The sequence below is a fragment of the Periplaneta americana genome, chromosome 4 (genome assembly GCF_040183065.1).
Source record: "Periplaneta americana isolate PAMFEO1 chromosome 4, P.americana_PAMFEO1_priV1, whole genome shotgun sequence".
Classification (NCBI taxonomy): domain Eukaryota; kingdom Metazoa; phylum Arthropoda; class Insecta; order Blattodea; family Blattidae; genus Periplaneta; species Periplaneta americana.
In genome coordinates, this window is record NC_091120.1 from 50256084 (window position 1) to 50279524 (window position 23441).

At 35.7% G+C, this 23441-nt stretch overlaps 1 long non-coding RNA gene across 1 annotated transcript in view; it reads right to left on the reverse strand.

Moving 5' to 3' along the window:
* The window catches only part of LOC138698812 (uncharacterized), a 478375-nt gene extending 458653 nt beyond the window's left edge, over nt 1-19722 (reverse strand). The window contains exon 1 of the long non-coding RNA XR_011331941.1: nt 19696-19722. This is a non-coding gene — a long non-coding RNA (uncharacterized lncRNA). The remainder of the gene's footprint in view (nt 1-19695) is intronic.
* Nucleotides 19723-23441: the final 3719 nt, after the last annotated feature.

A 23441-nucleotide genomic window follows, 5' to 3' on the forward strand; every position in this document is an offset into this window, starting at 1 on the left:
GCAACCGCAAGGTTATGTCAGCGTGGCCGGTGTGCCGGAATTTTGTCCCGCAGGAGTTCTTTTACATGCCAGTAAATCTACTGACATGAGCCTATCGCATTTAAATGCACTTAAATGCCATCGACCTGGGTCGGGATCGAACCTGTAACCTCGAGCACAGAAGGCCAGCACTATACCGACTACACTATCGAGGCCGACTAGGCGTTTTTGTTCATACCAGTTCCATTATTATAGACATTTTCTTCTCCAATTTCGATACCTTGAACTTACTTCTCATCTGCATATCCATTTCATAATTTTTCTCGTTATGTCCGTGTTTTCAATTTTCTTATCCTCTTTTGATACTTTATCATAACCAGTGGCGGTTCCTCTATATGAGCACAGGAACACGTGAACACCTTAAAAACCAACAATAATCGTACATATTACTGTATTAATATTATTACATCTATTACTTTCCAATGTGTAATGACGTTCCTACATATTTCGTCTCGAGAGAATGTCCCGTTCGTGTGTCGTGTGTCTTTAAATCTCTATTGGACAGGTTGACAGCAGTTCGCACAATTTTTCCGTAGCAGGGTGGAATAGCCTCAGGCGAGAATATTTTCTGGTTTGGTACAATGGTTACAATAGCTCTGGCTCGCACATGTCTTAACGTGCTAGTGACAGAGAAAGAGAGATGCTCCATCTCCCTTGGGTCTGGCATCCTGCTCCTTTCTCCCTCTTTCCTCGTTTTCTCTCTTTACTGTTTCTTTTCAAAACACCGATACGCACGGGGGCTGATTCTGTTGTCTTTTGTTCAGCAAAGTAAGTAACACACGTGTGTAAAGTTGTGAGGGTGTTAAATTAAGAGAGGATTAAAATATTCCTCCGTAGCACAATGACATAAGAGCGATTAAGTACATTGGCCAAGTTGGCCGTGGAAAAAAAACTTGTTAACAACATTAGAGTTATTGATAAATTTGCATCTCTCAAAACTAGGCGCATTGAGTTTCTCTACAAATAAATCTAGATCTTCAACAACAGCAGTGAAGGTGAGTCCTATGAATTAATTTTACTCTACTCTTGTTTAATGGTTTTAATTTTGGTGTATATGCGTAGATTTGGTACATGCATATTAGAACTCGTTTATCTCTGACGTGTGACTCACCTATACGAGAATAGCCTATATCAGAGTGATCATTACCAATATTTTTCTTTGTGAACCCCCATCCAAGAAAGGCACGAGCCGCCACTGATCATAACTATCTCCAGCATCGCCAGCAATGCCATATCAACGGTACCTAATCTTTACCATTATGTTTTGTTTATCAACATATTTTTTCACTGTCGTTATCATCATCATAATCATCATCGTCATCGACGTCACGTTTTATTTTCCCCCAAGAAAATCTTTTTCTACCTAAATATTTCATTTTGCGTTACAGACTGTCTTCTTTAAGTTGGTCTCAACATTGCCCTACCAGGTCTTGTTCTGGCTCTTTTTGTTTTCTAAAGCCACTTTACTTGTAATAATGGGCACTTTTTTTAATCTTTTCATAATACTTTCATTTCATGTTTTAAAAGCATTTCTATCTGCGCCAATTTATTTCTGGATTTATACACAGTACATTACTTTTAACACTTCCTTCAGCTTTACCAAAACTTTATATAATTTAAGCAGAACATATTTTCAATTCATGTTTTAATCGTCTGCGAACAGACGATGACAAAATAATACATAACAATTAGTGCTGTCGATCGATCAAAATATTTAATCGATCAAAATCAAGCTTTGATCGATTTAAAAAAAAGCTTTACTATACTGTAATACACAATTATTGTTAAATTTAATTTAATAAGTATAAAATGTAGTATATATGTATGTACTGTATCATTGTACTACAAAACAATGCTATTTTAGTTATTTAGTAACATTTATTACGTAGGCTTATAATTTATTTTGTTAATTTCTCGTGGGATTTTTGAGACAAACACAAATAAAAAGGGTATGAAGACTCACCTACTTAATACTGCTTCATCTATGATTTTAAAGATGTGAGTGCATTCACATGCTCCGAATTAAGTGCCGCTCTGCGTTTAGTAACAATATTTCCTACATCGCTAAACACGAAAAAAAAAACTGTTTTTTGGTCAAGCATTTCTTCACGATCATTCAATTTAAATCCAAACGTTTCACCGAGTTTATCTCTCATATTCTCATATGACATAATGGAGTTTTACTTTTTTCACCGACCACAGAAATCTGATTTTTTTCTTTAGCAAACTAAACACACAAGCTTCATCTAGAAACTCAGTAAAGAAACTGCAACAGAACTGCAAACTGGCTCCTATTGTAATCGGGTTACAAAATTTAAAAAAGAGAAGACGATAGTTACTCTGTCACTTGCACACAGTGTAGCCATGGCTAAGGGATGAGGAGGGCGAATTCCAGAAAAGTATGTATTTCATATGCTAGGAAGACGAGTTGACAAATTTTGTAAGAGTTTCGCTTTGTGTTTAAACTTTCAATAGGGGTAGACCAGGTCACTGTCCTCATATCTTAATCTCTTTCTGAAGTGTTTGTGCAATAATATGCCCTATGCTACCTGCTTTGCAGTTACAAAATAACGATACTATCGTGTTTGAAGTAAGCAATTTCGGAGAGATGAATATTGTCAGAATTTTTACTCTGAGTTTTCATTAACAAAATAATAATTAATATCAAGAAAAACCGTTTAATGTTAAGCGACTCGATTATTGGATTAAATATTTTGATCGATTAATCGTACAATAGAAATTGATCGGTTAATCGATCAGATTAATTGATTAAATTCCACAATACTAATAACAATACATGTTACCTCTTTAAGCAGAACGTATTTTCAATTCATCCTTTAATCGTCTGTGAACATTCAGCTTCATTATCAGAGGTATATTTCCAAGATGAAATTCTGTACAATCATAACGGAAAACAACAGGACTGTGAATAGTTGAGCAGCCGAAACAACAGCTCAGCTCTCTGAAGATAATTATGGTTGCAACAGAGATGTGGAATTGTATTAGAGCTAGACTAGATTCATGATGAATGGATTGTGCGATGCTACTGATAATACCTGTCACAATCCAAGCATTAACAGTGCTTATTGTTATTTTAATTAGCATAACGGTGCAAATGGTAACATTGTCAAACGAAGCCGATGTACCCGTCACTTTTCCCCGAATGTGACAGTCAGATTTGACCTTTAACCTCGCGTGTGGCTCCCTCCACTGCCTCATCCGTTTGCCGTCACCTAATTACTCCGCCAGAGATATTCACTCACTTAAGAATTTAGATTACTCCGTGGCGAAATTAATGTTTTCAGTTGTTAATCTTCCCTTACCGTGGCCACAGAGACGTCGGTGGCACGAAATTGCAGCGCTCGAAAGAAATATAAAGAGAACAGCAAGAGAGGAATGCACGAAGAAGAAAAGAGATAAAGAAAGATAGGAAAGAGTAATATGAGCGAGAAAGATGAATAATGGACATGGAAAAAATGAAGGAAAGATAGGAAGTAAACACGAGAATAAATGAGAAACAAAGAGAAGAAAGAAAAAGTAAAGAAAGGTATTAAAGAAATGTAAAATCAGATAAGAAGAAATCAAAGACGATAAAACAATGTGAGAAAAAAAACATAATAAGTAGAATGTATGAAGAAAGGAAGGAAAAAACAAGAAAAAGAGGAATACGGAGAAGAAACAAAAAGAAACTAGAAAAAAATGAAAGAAGAAATAAAAAAGTGACATGGGATTTCAAGAAATCCCTATGATTAAGTGCATAATCTTGGATTCTATGTATAGACATTTCGCTAGCCCGCGCTATGAGCGTGCTAAACTAGCCCCGGCTATCGACTGATTACTTGATCATATCATATCCCTAACACTGGTTTATGAATACGAAAAACGTTAGTTCGCTGATCATCCACCAGAAGCCCGCGCTAATAATGTCTATGAATATGGCCCTTATGTTTTGATTTTGATTTTTTATCCACAGGGAGGCTATTTTTTTATTTTATTAGGTTATTTTACGACGCTTTATGAACATCTTTGGTTATTTAGCGTCCGAATGAGATGAAGGTGATAATGCCGGTGAAATGAGTCCGGGGTCCAGCACCGAAATTTACCCAGCATTTGCTCATATTGGGTTATAATAATAATAATAATAATAATAATAATAATAATAATAATAATAATAATAATAATGATTTATTTTAGCTGGCAGAGTTAAGGCCGTAAGGCCTTCTCTTCCACACAACCAGCAAAAAGTGTATATACATATGCATGAACTTACAAAGAATTCAACAATTTGATTTAGATGAGAGTTACATGTATACAAGAGTTATTTACGAATTAAACAACAAAATACTATGAACTATTAATTAAACACTGAAATAAACTGGGTAGCAGAATTAAACTAAAATACATAGAATGTTAATATATTTCAAATTATATTAGATAATAGAAAGAGATTATTATGAGACAATTTTGAAAATGCAGCACAATCAGGATGATGTCTAAAGAAAAAAAGCAACAGTGTAGTCAGTAATATTTTAAATCAGTATGATTGGAGTGAAATGCTAATAAGGTTATCTTTTAAGCTGTTCTTAAAGGTGTTTGTTGTCTTGCAGCCCCTAATACTTGAGGGAAAACCCCGGAAAAACCTCAACCAGGTAACTTGCACCGACCGGGAATCGAACCCGGGCCACCTGGTTTCGCGGCCAGACGCGCTGACCGTTACTCCACAGGTGTCGACGGGGAGGCTATTAAAAATTTTTACTGTCGTATAACGCACTCTTTTTTGATAGCACGATAGACTTGCCGATGGAGTATGAAAGTCATTTTTACGCGTATTTATACTATAATTAGTTACTAAGATTTCGCGATTACATACGCGGAAGATTATTAATAAAAAATATACTGACAAGCCATGTGTATTATTTGTAGTTTTTTTAAATAGTCCTACACGATTCCCTAGATTTGGCACCTAATATTATTCTAATTACTCTTTTCTGTAGTAGGAATATACTGTTAATATCTTTGGACTTTCCTCAGAATATTATTCCAAACTCATTACCTAGTGGAAGTATGCAAAGTACGCTATATGGTTTTTAAGGTATTAGTATTTACTATCTTTGGCATAGATCTAATAGCAAAACATGCTGAATTTAGTTTGGGGGTAATTTCATTAAAATAACTTTTCCAATTTAACACATTATCGATTTGCAAGCCAAGAAATTTGGTTGTTGCCGTTGTTTCTATTAGGGACATATTATTAATTATTGCACTTGAAATTTGCTAGGTTGAATTTGGACAGGATTTAAATTGAATTATATTAGTTTTATTACAATTTAATACTAATTTATTGACTGAGAACCAATCACATAAGTTGAAGGGAATTTCCTCTGTTGAAGATTGGAATGTGTTGGAGTTATTGGCTGTAATTACTATATTTGTAGCATCTGCAAATAATATGGGATGACCTACAATTTTTATTAGGGGTCAAGATCATATATGAACACTAGAAAAAATAAGGGACCTAATATTGATCTTTGAGGTATTCCATTATTAATAGTTCCCCATGTCGAGGTAGATTTAATAGTTGTATTGAAAAACAATAACCATAATAAACAACAGACACCCACATCAATTTCACAGCACTTGTTTCATCTTAGGATATAAAAATTCACATTTATTAAACGGAATGTTTTATGATACAATAAATTAGTAAATGCTCATTTCAAAGCTTAAAAGCGAAATCCTCTTGTACGCCAACTAAGATGCTAACAAGTCCAAGACCATTAATGCGTGTTTCAAGCCCCGGCCTTGCTGTTTCACCAGGAATATCTAACAGTAACAGTGGGGGAGGAGAATTTGATGTAATTTACACATACATGTGTAGGCAAGCTCATCTCTCTGTATGCTGCACGTAAGCTACTTATAGTCTGTCTTCCTTTGGTACCTGCTCTTTGCTTAAGTCCTGGAAGACTCTTGTTAATTGGCAAGCAGAGGATCACAGCCTTCCAGAAAAACAAGAATCCCAGGTACTGGCCATTTTGAGTCTACTGTAGCCTGATTTCAGAGAATGATTGTGTTCTTCTTATTCCCATACAGGGCATAGGATGTACAGTAGTAGCCTCCCTTTATCACTAAATCCAGAGACAGTAACTTGTACAATAGTAACCCAGAACCGCCTCCTTCCAGTTAACATTGCCACGCTGAAAGCTGTCGAAAAATATTTTACAATGGAATAATAAGATTTCTTATTTAGGGATATGCAACAAGACGTCTTTGTCAACATGCGCAAAGCGAAAAGGTTTTCAATAGATTCCAAGTCTGACTCGGTTGTGTATTTTGAAGCCAGATGATCGATCTGTTGGACTTCTCACCATTAATCCTACTTCTCTATGAGGGGAGTTGTACGGACCTTAATGCTGAAAGAAAATATCCATCATGCTGTATATGAGGACCCATATGTACTGTATGAAAGGGGAATGTAATTCAGTTATCGCATGGCAGCCGCGATGGATGGTATAGAAACGATGACGTACAGTTAGTTAACCATCAGCCAGCAAACTTCGACACATCGGTAATTGCACATCGTTCTGCAGCACGTACGCCGAGATGACACACCACCACTGCCTAGTTCCAAGACTACGACGATGATCATTAGGCCTAAGAAATACATGCCGTTATATTACCAGTGCGCTTCGTGCGCCTCTAATTTTGAGTACGTCTCAGAATTGGGGTGAGTTAACGCAATGTTTTTCGTTCGCTTGAACTCATATTTATCATCACTAGGGACCGGATTTTTATGTAATTACATATTATATTCCTTTGAACCATATATAAATAACAAATCTTTGCGAATCTTGTAATTAGCATTAATAATAATAATAATAATAATAATAATAATAATAATAATAATAATAATAATAATAATAATCCGTGGCACTACAGCCCGTGGAGGGCCTAGACCGACCAGCCGGCTGCTGGCCTCACGCCCACATGCCGAAGCAGAGGTGGACGATCATCCAACCAAAATGGAGGTATTGTGTGGTTAGCACGATGATCCCCCCAGCCGTTATAGCTGGCATTCGCAACCGGATTTCGCTACCTATCGTAGCTCCCCAAGTGCATCACGATGCTGGGTGGGCACCGGTCCCATACACTGGCCGAAATTTCATGAGAAAATGTCTTCTCCCATGAGGAATCGAACCAGCGCGCATTCCGTGACGCGAGTCCTAGGCAGGATACCTTAGACCACGACGCCACGGCGCGGGACTGTAATTATCATTAATAGGCTATATTAAAATTTGATACTACCCTATTTTTACATATTTACCCCACATTACATATTATGGCTTGGTATTACATAAATCTACATATTTAGGGGTTTTATTCACTTTTACTTCTTTAAAAGGAAAAAGAAAACTGCTGCTGAGGAAGTTTACAATTTGAAATAAGCATTTTTACCTACCCGAGAAAGGATATATTTCGGGACGAAACATAACATCTAAGGTCCAGGAAGTAAAAGAGGCACTCACCCCTTACCGCCCACTGTAAATATGAATGAACAAAAGGCAACCATTCTCATACAACTACTCTGTATTGTAAAAGTCAAGGAGGGAATAATCTCATACGCATAAGCGGACGACATAGTAGTAGGGTCTAAAGACCTTACAAAGTTAAAAAAACCAATAAACATCATGGTAAAATGGTACAATAAAAACAAATTTGATATAAATGTGAACAAGACAGAAATGATGATGCTCAGAAACGGCGGAAGAGCACCAGAAACAGTAGAAATCGTTATGAAGAACATAAAATTAAAAATTGTACCAGACTGAAAATATCTAGGCTTAACAGTACAAACCAGCGCAGATATTGATATTAAATATTTTCATGATTTTACATATTTTGGTACATATTAAGCTTATTTTTCTTACATAAATATGTACATATTTCACACCTTGATATTACATAAAAATCCGGTCCCTAAGCATCACGGTAAGTTAGTCCTCAGTATTTGAGTGGCTGAAAGCCACTCCTTTGACTTAGAAACACAACTATCTACTAAAGAAAAATTTAAAAACATTTTTTTTTTTTGTTAAAGAAAAATTGCACTATTTTAAAGACTTTTTATTTTCTGCCTGTAGAAAATGCACCTAATATAACATTGACAAGTATCAGCCTCTTTATTTCACTATGGCCCGGTTTCTTCAACCTTTGCTAAAATGCACCTATCATAGCGTTAATTAACTTTAAGTTAAAAGTATGAATTGCTGTTAAAAATATTGCGTTTCTTCAACTTTACATTTCACATTTTAACATTCTGCTTGTTAACTCTCTGTTAAGACCAGAGATTCAAGAGTTTAACCATAACCTATAACCAAGTATAGGCTCACTTCTGTTTTCTGAACTCTGACAATTGCGATTTTCGCTTGTTTCCGTTGTTTGATTCAGAGAGGATAGAAGTCTTTCTATTCTCTCAGGTTTGATTTCTGTTTCTTTCCTCGTCTGTATCACAGTAGCGTGGAGCGGCGTATTGGTATTGCTGTTATGAAATGGAAAACACTGGAACAAAAAGAAATCGTGGGACTAATTTCTCTTCGTTCGAAAGAAACCTTCTGCTGAAAATTATTTCGCAGTATAATCCAATTAATGAGAATAAACAAACAAACGGGTCTAAGTTGAAAGCGAAAAGTGAGGCTTGGCAGAAAATAGGCATACTTTGTATGAACTTCTGGTCTGTCAAATCACAGAAATCATCCCCTCTGTTTATGTATTCATGGATATCATTTTCTAAATAATCCAGATATATAAGTTCAGCATCTAACGCACCAGCCATATTGGATACTTCTATGCTAACAGAGAGTTAAATGATTTAACTGCATGAAATTGGGCAGTTAAATTAACATAGGTTTTAACAGTCTGTTAGTACTAACAGTAGTTGAAGAAATGCTTCAACTGTTAAGTTTACAATTAAAATGGAATAACATACTGTTATAACTTAGCAAAGATTGAAGAAACCGGGCCTATAGTAATATGATGGTGTATTACGCTTTTGTTTTACATAATTTTTCATGTTACATATTGTTGCAGTGAATAACAAACCACATTTTCAAATTTTCAAAGGAGAATGATTACATGTTGCTAGAAAAAACAGCCTTACATCTAGAAAAACTTCGTTCCACTTCTGCAGAAATAATGAGGATATATTTTAAATATTTTACACAAGCGTTATCTATCTCAAAATCTGTATATCATTATTATAAATTTCCTCATTTGAAATTGTCACAATACATGCATAATGTTTATCCAGTATTTTTTTCATCTTGTTTGCTACATTTTTTCCTATTTCGTGTTCCAACTATTCAGTTTCGTCACAATATCAATGACTACATGCTATTTTCTGTCTGTAGAAAATACACCTAATATAACATTGACAAGACGTATCAGTCTTATTATTTCACTATGTTAATATGATAGTGTATTACGATTTTGTTTTACATAATTTTTCATTTCATATATTGCTGCAGTGAATAACAAACCACATTTTCAAATTTTCAAAGGAGATTGATTGCCTGTTGCTAGAAAACACAGCCTTATATCTAGAGAAACTTCGTTCCACTTCTGTAGAAACAATTGGGACATATTTAAAATATTTTACACAAGCATTATTTATCTAAAAATCTGTATCATTATTACAAATTTCCTCATTTGAAATTAAGTCACAAATTTCGTCCTCGCCATCTTGCTATTATTCTTCTTTACAAGACATTCAATGTTGCCTGTTACGAATAGCAGTATTCGATCGTAATGTAACCGATCAACTAAAGTTCACTGCTGAACGAAACACACTGAAATTCCCCCAACCCAACGCAATTACGTACTGGTACCTAAAGTCAGAGGCGCATGAAGTGCAATATAACGGCACACAATTCTTAGCCCTATTGATCAAATACAAAAGATGATTTTAAAACATTTTTTTTTAATTTACTGGCTTTCGACAATATTTAACCATCCTTTCCCCTTGAAAACCTGTACACAAGAAGTTTAAAAATAGGGTCGCAGCAGATGACAAGGGCATAAAGACGCTTTAAATTTTATGTAATATATTTTTCACATATCAAAATGTATCGTAAATAATTTATTTTTAATCGACTAGATTTCCACCATATTAAAACCTCTCTTTACCTTTAATCCGTAGACGGAAAGCTACGCATATTTGAAGCTGCGGAAAGGCTATAAACTAAGTTCGAACCCCGTCTAAAGCATGATGTTTGTCCGTTCTTAAAATCCTGTCGTAAGTTGTGTTAAGTCCAGCGTCGTGTTCACCTCATGTAAAGGGAGTTCTGCTGTCTGTAAGTCAGTGCTAAGTTATAAAAACTTTTTCAGAAGATCAGGGCCTAAAGGTAACGTAGAGCCATGAATGAACTTACTCTTAATATATGCTGAATTATGAAGATACATGCTAACAAGAGGAAGATCATGGTTATCGGAAGAAAAATAAAGAGGATAAACTTTCGAATTCTAAATGAGACAGTAGAGCAAGTGGACATCTTCAAATACTTGGTGTATACTTCACTAATGCACAGGCTTCTACATAATCCATGTAATTTGTACCTGTGACCACTATTTTGTATTACCACTTTACTAATGTTTATTGGTTACAAAATATGTAGCTTGATGCCAACTATAACCCTAACATACCTAAGGTAAAATAGGGTTTATTACATTGGATAATAAAAAAAATACTTGGGGTGTACTCTAAGCAGCAACATGAGTTGGTGTCAGCAATGGCAGAGGAAGCTTTTAATAGAGAAAGGAGCATCATCTGCGGACCTCTGGAAAAAGAATTAAGGAAGAGACTAGTCATGTGCTTTGTGTGGAGTGTGGCATTGCATGGGCAGAAACATGGACATCACGACGAAGTGAAGAGAAACGACTAGAAGCAGATATGGAGAAGAATGAGAGTGTGAAATGGACAGACAGAATAAAAAATGAAGCTGCGTTGAAAAGAGTGAGTCAAGAAAGAATGATACTGAAACAGATCAGGAAGAGGAAAAGGAATTGCTTGGATCACTGGCTGAGAAGAAACTGCCTACTGAAGGATGTACTGGAAGGAATGGTGAACGGGAAAAGAGTTCGGGACAGAAGAAGACATCGGATGATAGACAAGATTAAGATACATGGATCATATGTGGAGACTAAGAGGAAGGCTGAAAACAGGAAAGATTGGAGAATGCTGGGTTTGCAGTAAAAAGGCCTGCCCGTGGGTAGAGACCTATGAATGAATACTTTCGTGTGCCATCAAAATAAGGTGTAAATACTGGACAGCACTAAATGATAAAACTTGAAGAAGGACCTAAATTAACACTATCTCCATTTGATAAAGTACAATTCTGACCTTATTTACGTTACTCTCTCGCCACATTTCATCTACTATAGACTAATGTACAGTAGTGGCAAAAAAAAACCGGACCGATCCTTGTAGTTCATTTCAGAGTCACAGATTCAAATTTTGATAGTCACAAAACACATCCATCTTGTCTAATTAATTGTAACAATGAAATTTATTGCATTTGTTCGATTCTTACCGTCTTTTGTTTCCTTCAGTGCCTCAAACTTATAGACGAAAAAACTTTGAGAGTTTTATTTTCATCTTACATCAATATTACATTTCTACTACCTCTATTCGGCAAAGATAAATGTGTATTTTTACATTAAATAGCAGTACATACCTCTGGCTTCACTATCCATATTGAAATTACCACAGTTTGACACAATACACAGCACAGGATTCCTTTGCATCAGCTACAAGGGTCGGTCCGGTTTTTTTGCCACTACTGTACAATGAGTCAAACATAAGTTACCGGCGTTCTTACCGAGCAACGACGTTGCAGTGTGGCAGGCAGTGCGTTGGGTTTTCCCGGTACCTTGTTTGCTTTCAACCCGGCAAAGGACACAATGCGGGGTTTACCCAAGGAATACCGAGTGTGATGGAACAGCAATGTGTGATTCGTTAACATCGCACCAAGATGACGGATCTCATCGGTGTAAGGGGTGCTTCAATGGTGCAGCTTATACAGATTTAATTCGAAACATGTGCCCTGTGGAGATCTTTGATGGAAAACATTTGAAATATAAAATAATATAATAGATTCTAAGCTGATTGAGGCACTTCATTGTTTAGAGCAGGGCTTGCCAAATTTTTCATAGCGAGGGCCACATTAACCATCCGAGAAAGAATCGAGGGCCAAGTCACGTAAGTTTAAATGAAATTAATAAACAAAGCTCATAAACAACATTAGTATTCAAACTTTATGTTTTATTGAACTAAAATCTACACTTTCAAATTGTTTTCTTTCTTCATTCAACTGGCAAGTTATGTTTTTGGCAATATATTCCACTCTACGAGAAACTGTATGTACTGAAAGACTAATATCCTTAAATAAATCTACTTTCTCCGGACAAATTTCCTTTGCCGCCATTATCATTCACGATTTAATAAGTTCACCATCACTAAAAGCTTTTGCCCTTTTCGCCAGTTCATGCAAAACTAGCCATTGTTGCTGCTTCATTGTCTGATCTCTGTTTCTTGAAAACATTCTGTTGAGATGATAGTCCACTTTTCATTGCTTCAAATTTATCATCCCGTAACTTCCCCATAAATTGTGAAAATTTGGAAAATGTTTGATTTCATAATGCCTGCGAATATTATATTCTTTAAAGACAGCAACTGATTCGTTACAAATCAGGCATAATTACTTTATTTTCAGTTTGAATCATAAAATAGTCCAAACTCCATTGTTGTTTAAACACAGAACATTCACTGTCCATTTTTTTTTCCTTTCCCTGCCATAATTGAAGTTAAGTTACGCTGTAAGAACTACTAGTAAATGCTTGTGGATTACTCAAAGTGCTAATACTATTCTTAACTTCACATTTTCACTGGTCTATTATGTGTGAGCGTGTATCGAAAGGAGTCGCTGTTATCATCTTAAAGCGGTGCAATCTCTGGTTGCTCTGTTGCCATACTTCGTTCCGTTTTGACCATCCTTTTAATGTGGCTTGTATTGCGACTGTTTTTTTAATAACTGTTCAAAGATGATAAAGTGTTGCAATAAAAATAATGATTAAATTGTAATTAGTAAAGCACGCACAATCTATCTTCACGCATAATCAATCTCTGTCTACATGGGCAAGCAGAATCCCTAAGGCTTACTGAGGCATATTGGCAGAAATGATCAGCTCAGTTCTTCGGCTGAACAACGACCCTTCGATACCCAATGAACAGAAAGATGTGCAAGCTCCAGATCCGTTCCGGATGAGGAGGCAGTATCAGCCTGTTCCTGTACAGTCGGTTCTATTTCGATAAGTCACAGCCAACTAGAGCATTACGGACTGCACACGTTGCAGCTTCTGGAGTTATCCACGAAGCAGTTGTTACCACTTACTGAAATGCCAATACTGTTGGTATTAAGGCTGGTTCACAATAAACCGGGAACGGAAACGACAACGAGAACGAGTACAGAAATATTGTCAAAATAAATGTATTTAAATGTGAGCATTCACAATTAACTATTGTGAACGCTCACATTTAAATACATTTATTTTAACATTATTTCCGTTCTCGTTGTCGTTTCCGTTCCCGGTTTATTGAGAACCAGCCTTTACACGTATGTCGTTGTTGTGAAGGAAGTTCTTTCGGGTATCATATCCATCCAAACCTAGTTTCACAAACGGCGGAAGTATTTCGTACCACAATTCCCATATGGGCCTAAATAAAACTGATCATCTGAAATAGAACGTATTTTTTCTATATATTTTATCGACACTGATGTTAAGAAAACTAATTATTTTCTAGAATACGTTATTACTAAATAAATTCCAATGAAAACAATCATGGACTTTAATAACATAATTTCAGCCTAATAGGCCTAGTATATTTTCTATGATTGACGTTTCATTTTAACATCTTTTTTTTCCCGAGAACTTAAGTTTCATGAAATGTAAAATTCGAAAAGTCGCATTTAAATAATTCTTATGGATCTCCAGAAATAATCGATAAGCACATATCGCCGTTGTTTCTGCAATAACTCGTATGTGACATATTTATCGATTTTCAGATTTTTGCTATATTAAATAAATTAAATAGTGATACTGCAAATAATAAAATCTCCTATATGTAATTATATTTCTTTGTTTCGAAAATGTAAGAATTCACAGTCTCCTACGTACGGCTGCCACAGGATGAATAAATGTGTTTTTTCTTCCTACTGAAAAATTTTATATTTTACTCGACGATTTAGTCGAATATCTCGATTTATTTTTCTCAATGCGATCGATAAAACAAAAGTTCAGATTTCCACCTCATAGCATGTAGCTCCAAAGCTACAAAAAGTGCGTAAGCGAAAAATATCGATTAACAACAGAAAGACTAACAGCAAGGATGGAATTGCTTGTAGTTTCGACAAATCATATTCATTCATTCATATTTTTCTGCCCAAAGGCAGGTCTTTTACTGCAAACCCAGCATTCTCCAATTATTTCTAATTTTTGCTTTCCTCTTTTTCTCCGCACATGATCTATAGGCCTATATCTTAATGTCGTCAATGTCGTCTATCTGATATCCACTTCTGCCCCTAACTCTTCTCCCGTTCACCATTATTTCCAGTGCATCTTTCACAGCAGGTAGTTTCTTCTCAGCCAGTCACCCGATCAATCCCTTTTTCTCTTCATGATCAGTTTCATCATCATTCTTTCTTCACACTCTTTCCAACACAGCTTCATTTTTATTCTGTCTGTCCATTTTACACTCTCCATTCTTCCCTATTAATTTCAAACGTTACTTTTAGCTTTTCTTCACTTCGTCGTAATGTCCATGTTTCTGATCAATACAATGTCATACTCCACACAAAGCTTTCACTTGTCTCTTCCTTAGTTCTTTTTCCATAGGTCCGCAGAAAATGTTCCTTTTTCTATTAAAAGCTTCCTTGGCCATTGCTATCCTCCGTTTAACTTCCTGGCAATAGCTCATGTTACTGTTTACAGAACCCCTCAAGTATTTGAAGCTGTTCACTTGCTCTATTGCCTCATTTAGAATTCGCACGTTTACCTTCTTTATTTTTCTTTCGATAACCATGATTTTCGTCTTGTTTGCTTTTAGATAGGAAATCGTTACTGTATTAGTAAATAAATAATATTGTTAAGGAAAACGTCATAATATCCATGTTATATTGTTGTTGTTAAATAATGTTGACTTCTTGGCAATGAGCAGTTTTAATGTAGGCACATCCTACCCCATTTTCCCGTAGTTGTCTCATAAGTGGTGCCTTCTTTGTATTATTTGTGAGTTTTAGACTTATCTTCGGGTAGTTGACTAAACAGAAACACGAAGTTTTATGTTATGGCGCTTATATCACCCACACGCAACCTCCAAACTGTTTGGAGGACCACACCTGTCTTTGGTTAGCGGGTCCATATGACCTAGCCGGGAGGATTATCAGACATCTTCACCGACCATATCCGCTCTTCACTACTTATGGGATGTTTACGTGTGCCATATCATGTCAGCATGTTGAAATGGCATTTCTTCCATTTTTGATGGAACAGTTATACCGCTATGACTTGGTCCCCAGAGCCTCGTTTGTTAAAAACAGGTTGCACCACGGGAAGGTGAGGATGGGATTTGAGTAGGAGAGGTTATGGAATGCACTTCACTACTCCTTGCAACCCAAAAGTAGTATATTATTATATTATACAGAACTTTTCCTGTGTTCGTCCATAGTCTGGAATTTAGGTTAAATTGATATTTAAGATCTCTCCTGGCGTCACATAATCATGATCATCCTATCATATTGTGGCACTAGTCTGGATTGTTCTGGTTGCCTCAGGAGTGTGCGCGCGCACCTAGCGAGAAGAGAGACGCGGGGAAACGGAAACTCGACCTTCGGCAGGACTGTAGCGCGATACGGAGCGAGGGGAGAAGAACTACGGTGACGGCGCGGAACGGAGAGAGCAAAGGAAACATCTAGAAGCTTATTTCTCTCGAAGATTCTGAAAGCCACGCGAATCGAAGATTCTAGAACATGTGGTTTAGTAATAAAAGCGCGAGAGGCCGACAGAGAGTCAGTCAGACTTGAGTCTTCAAGCAGCGAGCGACGGGGACCTGAGTTCGACGTGCAGTGGATCGGAACTGGAAGACCTGAGATCGACGTGCAGTCAACTTGAATAGTGAGCTAGAAGAATTAGCCAAGGCAAGCGAACTGTGAACTGAGAACTGACAGTTTTGTTCTGCAAATAGTGCACTGTGAACCTTTAGGCGTACATTGTTGTTCTTCTCTATAATACACGTCGTATGGAGTGCAATAACGACTTTTCTGTTGCTGTGTTGAGTGCAATACCCATTGTTGTAAGGCAGGCATGTCAATTCATGCCCACAGAAGCAAGCGCGCGCTTTAGAGCCCAGAAGAGCCTGAGCGCTTTACAGCGGAAAGGAAAGAGACAGAAGAAAGAGGTGGTATATGCCGCTTGGTCGACCTATATTCAGGGATGGCCAGCACTGATTCAATAGATAAAGGGAAGAGAATGTATTAAAACTGTATCTATGTTAATTTTTAGATTTGCCTGAGAAGTATAAGTGCATTATAAGAATGTAAGTTTTAATTTTAATGCTCATTTTTCACAAGTTTCATTTTTTTATTCAAAAGAAATATTTTCTCAATATTTCGTATAGAAAAATGAATTTTTCAGGTATAGGCCTATTTATTTAGTAGCCTTACAGAATGTTTTCATAAATCTAATATAACTTACCGTATATACGTATTACTGAAGATAGTGTATTGAAATTTTTGAAAATATTCGCATGGAAATTGTTTGTAAGCAAATGAATTAGCAAAGCAACTACTGTTACATCATAAGCAAAAGATACGTGCCCATGTGTTGTAAAAATGTCAGCTCTATAGCTTCAGCAGATTTCGAGAAAATAATTTAATATTATGATGATAGGAAGTTGCTCACAAATATCACCTTAAAAGCATAATGCGATAAGAGTTTTGTTATGTAATATTAGTTACACTTAAAACAGATACAGTACCTAGGTAACTTTGCTTTGTACTGTAATATTGTTTTGATTAGTTTATTGATTACTTTTGTAAGGCTAAAGATACCATCAATATAAATTCCAACTTATCATGTCATACTGTCCACACCTGTGGAGTAACGGTTAGCACGTCTGGCCGCGAAACCAGGCGGCCCGGGTTCGACTCCCGGTCGGGGCAAGTTACCTGGTTGAGGTTTTTTCTGGGGTTTTCCCTCAACCCAATATGAGCAGATGCTGGGTAACTTTCGGTGCTGGACCTCGGACTCATGTCACCGGCATTATCACCTTCATCTCATTCAGACGCTAAATAACCTAAGATGTTGATAAAGCGTCGTAAAATAACTTACTAAAAAAATCATGTCATACTCAATCTCTTTCTTCGGAATATCACTTTCTTTATGAATTATGTGTTTCATCCACTTAATACAGTATAATATTATACTACTATGGAATTTAAGTGAATATTCCTTCTTAACTCTCTATTATGTTATTAAGATTTAAAACACAAGTGCAATATTAAGAAATCAGTGTTAGTACTTTTGTTTTACAGACAATATAGATAATATTAAACAGAAAGAAGTCATATAAAAATAACGACATAAAATTTCACGTTCCGTTTGAAGTTTGTGCACCACTGTTTTCTTAATCGAACAGGTTGCTTATTCATATACATAACCCTTTCTCTTTCCATATTTAGCGCTTGCTGCCCGCGCACGATGTCAAGGTCAGAAAAATGCGCTTGTTTTGCCATCACTTTTGTAGGCTGAATTATTAAGAATAAAAGTCACATTGCTGTCGGGTGGTTAAAGCAGAATAAAAAATTACAATATCATCGGGATTATGTTACTCCGCCTTTCAGGCGCCTTCTGAGAAGACAGGAGAGAAGACCAGAAATGTCGGAAAACAACACGGTGGCATTAGAAGAAAAATATTCGTTTTGTTATTACTTCAAAATTAAGTTCACAGATGTTGCAAGCCATGGCACTGGACTCAGACTTTACCCGTCAACATGAAAAGTCTTGACCAAGGTCATGCAGCAGTGCTCAGCTGTCGACTGAGATTGCAGTCAACGTCTGACGTACGTCTTCATTATTAACAGAGGGGAGCAGAGCGCCCTGGGATCCTGATGTCGTTCGCGTTTGAAATTCCTCTCTGAGAAGGGATATCGGAAACTTTTCTCTCCCTCCAACTCATCATCTATCACGTTTCGCCATTATGTACGGTATCTTAAAAAAGAAGTGGAACACACATTACCTCAGATACATGTTCTTAATGCCTTCTCTACAATAAACTTAGTGTATAAGGCATATTTCACAAGAATCAAAGACGAAATTAGGGAAGACATGATACAAGAATGGAAAGTACGTATTCCTAAACAGATCCTACAATATATAGGGTGTAAGTGAATGACTTTTTCAAAATTTGGAGGAATGTAGAGGACGTTCCCTTGCAATTGTGTGCTAGTATGTGGTACCAACGCGACGGTGCTCCATCGCACTTCGATCGCCTGGTCCGCGTATCTTACAGTATCTTCAGGCAGAGAGTAATAATAAGGGGATGCCCAGCACCTTGGCCTGCACGTTCCCCTGACCTCACCCCTCCTGACTTTTTCTATGAGGGTACGTGGAACCTATTGTGTACACAACACCCTTATAAACAGTAAATAAGCTTACAGAGCGCATCTTTACAGCATTCTATACCATTAGATAGGAGCATGGATCTTCCAGAGAGTAAGACAAAACATGGTTCCTCTTTGCACGTTATATTACGAAGTTGCCGGTCGTCACTTTGAACTTTATTGTAAATTTGAAAGGTAATACAATTCTTCAAACTACAATAATGTTTTATTTAGCATTCTGAAATGTGTAGAAAGTTCTTCATCGCAAAAACAGGAAAAGCAACATCTCACACTGCTGTAGTAGATACTCCAATTCTCCTTTCCGATCATGGGTTCTTTGGTGAAAAATCTTCACCATATCACCCTTTAATCCATCCAAATTTTGAAAAGTCATTCAGTTACATTCTGTACACCTCATGGAAAAAGATCTATTCGACTGATTTTGTTGCATTAGCTGGTTTGTTTTAGAACTGAATTGATTGGAATGATTGGCTACAGTCTGTTAGTAGCTTACATAAGTTGATTTAATTCTGGGTTTGATTTTAATTAAATTTAGTGTGGGATTAATTTCAATTTAGAAGGTCAGTTTGTGTTGTCGATTCATATGGTTATATTGTTTGGTTGCACTGGACGGGATTGAATGATTTGTATGCCCTGGATGGTGTGGTGGATACGTTTGGTTTTCTTCGATGGTTGGTTTCATTGTATTTATTGTATTGATTAGTTTGCCTTGGTTCGGTTACAGGTATTTAATTTGATTTCATTAGTTCTTTAGTTTTGGCTGAATTGGCTGCCTTGCTCAATTGAAAGGTTTCAAGCCAGACTTGACTATCCCGCAATATCACAAAAATTAAGTTTATCATAGTAATCACACCTTATCTTAGTCTACCTTGCGGTCAAATACATGGCTGAACTAATGAATCAATGTTTATTTTAACTGTTCATTACTTACGATCTACAGCTGGTGTTGCTAAATTTCCAAGGATCCAGAACATGTTAGGAAAACTGGAAGAACAACAAAAACCAAATTAAGACAATTCTTTTAAATACATAGATTCGGGGAATGAACTTAACGAGATGGCTGAAAAGAACGCAAACTATAAGAATTAATATCCATCTATAAAATTAATTTCTATAATATAAGAATATAGAGTCAGTTGGAAAGAGCATGTTTGAAGAGTCACGTGGATTACCATTAATGTATCATTTAATCGCTTGCGGAAGTTCATGTAGTCGATTAATAACATTTCATCTAACAACTGTTTCAACTGAAAGGTTATTGGAGTCAAAGTTCTAACTTTTCAAGTGGGCGAAAAATGGCGGACGAATTTTACCAGACGCCACTCTACCCAGGACAGAGTTATTTTAGTGTTTAATGACACGAAATTCTTTGGATAATGAAAAGTTATATTTGTTCGGATAAAATTTCTGCACAAAACTAAAGTTCTTTCAATCATTTATTATCATAATACACTGCTCTCTTAAATTGACTGAGCATATTGGGAATTAAATCAATGGTATTCCCAAAAATGCTATGAAATGTTTCATATAAAACAATTTTTATCTCCAAAAGGAAACAATAACGAGCAAAATTGTATTAAACGTTTTTGTTTGAAATAACTCAAAGAATTAATTACATTACTTACAGTTCAACCTCTAAAGGGAATACCTCTATTTTTACTGTTCTTCCTGTGGGTAAATCTTTCTTACCAATCTGTGAATGCTGATCTCCCTTCGAGTTACAATTAGGTGCAATTCGAAACGAAAGTAGATATGATTCTGAATGGAATAATTAACTTGTATATGAGAACGTCTTTAGTTAGTTTATTTGACGTAATATAAAAAATCAGGAATAAAATCGTTGGCTTTATCTGGCACTAGAAAATCATTGCATGTCTCATAATTACAAATATAAAATAATTCAATAAAATTTAAGGAAATTTGCAATAACTTAATACTACAAATCACTATATATGATGATTTACAAGGATTTACCATCACTTAAGGAGCTTATTTCCAAAGACATCCTGAGCAAAACTATGTCATACATACGTTTGTCCTAATCTAAATATTTTCAGAGTTATACTAATTTGAAGTTGATAGTAAAATACCTTCTGTCTTTAGTTTTAAGGGCAAAAATAGAGTAAGGGAGGGTATTGTCGGATACCATTTTGATGTTTCAAAATAAAGGTAATTGAAAAAAGTTAGAACTGGAATTACTTAGTATTATAATAACCTCTTGGGGTTCCTGCAGATTGTACATAAGTATTAGGTAATTTACATAATATGTATTTGCTGTATAACTTTCAAAGACAAAACAGAAATAATATCATCACTGACAGAATGGGAAGCTAATGTCTGATACATTAGACATTATTATGTAGGAGGTATGATAATGCATTTAAAATAATACATTGCATATCAGAAACTATTACAATAGTGTTCTGTTTAGCCAACTGATATGCAAGCCTTTTAACATCATTTCTGGTTCATCCAAAATATTTTCTCTCCATCATTAACACATAGTCAACTAGCTTCTCTTCAAGTGAAGCTGGGAGTATTGGTTTTCGTCCAAGTTTCGATTTAACGGCTTTAGTGGGCTCAGAGTTGGACCGTACATAATCAGATAATGTTGATCGAGGTACATTGAATCTTTTGGAAGCAGCAAGATAGCCCATTCTTTTCTCCCGTACTGCGACAATAGCATTTACGACATCTTCAGACTTCCATTTTTTTTTAGACTGAATCTCTTTTTTCTTTTACTTTAGACATCTAAAAATATCAGAAGAAGAAACAATTCGTTACTTCATAATATTCTATTAATTAGAAAATTAATTACTTGCATTAATTAAAAATACCCATGAGTAAAATGTAATGGTTTGTTATAGAAAACATATAAATGGGTTTAAGGCAGCTTTTATGTAGCGAGCAGCATTGAAAGACAGCCGACAATGCCCTCGGCTAGTATCCGACATTGCCCTCGGCTAGTATCCGACATTGCCCTCAGCTAGTATCCGACATTGGCCGACTCTTCACAAACAGTAAAACAAGCATGCTGCATGAAACATGTTGTCGATAGCATTTCTGCAATTAGAGAATTAAGAAGCCTTATCTATGGTATATCAAACAGTGCATACCATGTTGTGTAAATATAAGAATAACTTGTAACGAATAAATCACATTACTTACCCTCAAAAAGTTTTTTTTTTTTTTTTTTTTTTTTTTTTTTTTTTTTTTTTTTTTTGCAGAAACGTTGAAAACACGCTATTCACACACAGTGAAGCATCAACAGTAATGGCTATTCATGCAGATGTTCGTCTACTTGTAGAGAACGTAATGCATTATTTTCACATCAGATTGCACCATTCGATGGAAAAGAAATATGTTATCCGAGATTATCCGACATTACCGGACCTATCCGACAATCCCCTCCCTTACTCTATTACAAATAGAGAGTAAACTATTCAGAAGTGTCATTTCTTCAATTGGCTAGTGTTCTGAAGCTAAAAATTTGTTGTTAATTGCTTTATACAGACTTTCTTTTTCAATTTTTAACTAAAAATTACATCATTATTACGCACTTCTCAGAAAAATTGTTACAAATCATACGACTTTAGGAACTTGACTCTTTACCGTTTAATTATGCATCATAGCCTTAAAGAATTTGCAAGAGTGGCGTGATTTGTAATAATTGCTGTGATAAATGCATAATAAAATGTAATTTTGTGGTTAAAAATTGAAACAAAATTCTGTACGAAGAACTATGGAATTCACAACACATTTTTAGCTTCAGAATATTAGCTAATTAAAGAAATAATACTCCTGAATAGTTTATTCTTTATCTGTAATATTCTTTTACCCTTAAAACTCAAGAATAATTGTTATTTTACAAACAACTTCAAATTAGCGTAACTCTGAAAATATTGATATTAGGACAAATATTTATGTGACACCTTTTGCTCAATGTCTTCGGAAATCAGCTCCGTAAGGGACGGTAAATCCTCGTGAATCACCCTGTATTTGAGGCTTAACAATCCCGGATAAATTGACTACAGATACTGAATGTGAAAGAGTGGCAGCTTTGAACTCCACGGTAGGAGATTATGAAAAGAGATGGTACGAATATGTATAAAATATGCACTCAACAAGATTACCTCACAAATTATTAATGTACAGAATTACAGGCAGAAGGAAAATAGGACGACTTTAGACAAGAAATATCTGCTTAACCTGAGCAGGGCAAATCGATATAAAACATGCTGATAACATTATGACACTGAATATAACATCGATGTTATTCCAAATGTTCCCAAATCCAATGACCGCTGAAATCGAGGTCTCGGGCTTAATGACTGCAAAATAAAAGAAAGAGCAATACATTTTCCGCAAATAACAAAATACAAAACCACGTTCACTGGAATGATAGCATACCCGTTAATACAAAACCTCGTATAATTGATACATTTATATTTACATTTAAATATCCTAATCTTGTCAATTGTAATAGTTCTAGTATTAAATTTAAAAAGTTATATATGGATTTTATAACAATTGAAAAATTGTAAATTTAAATTGCGTAGTAGACATAAGACAAATTGTACTACTTTTTAATTTAAATTCAGGAATCCGCCCCTGAGCGAGTTCTACTCTTTCAGGGGCGAGCTACAGTTTTTCTGTTTATATTATATTTTTGTTACA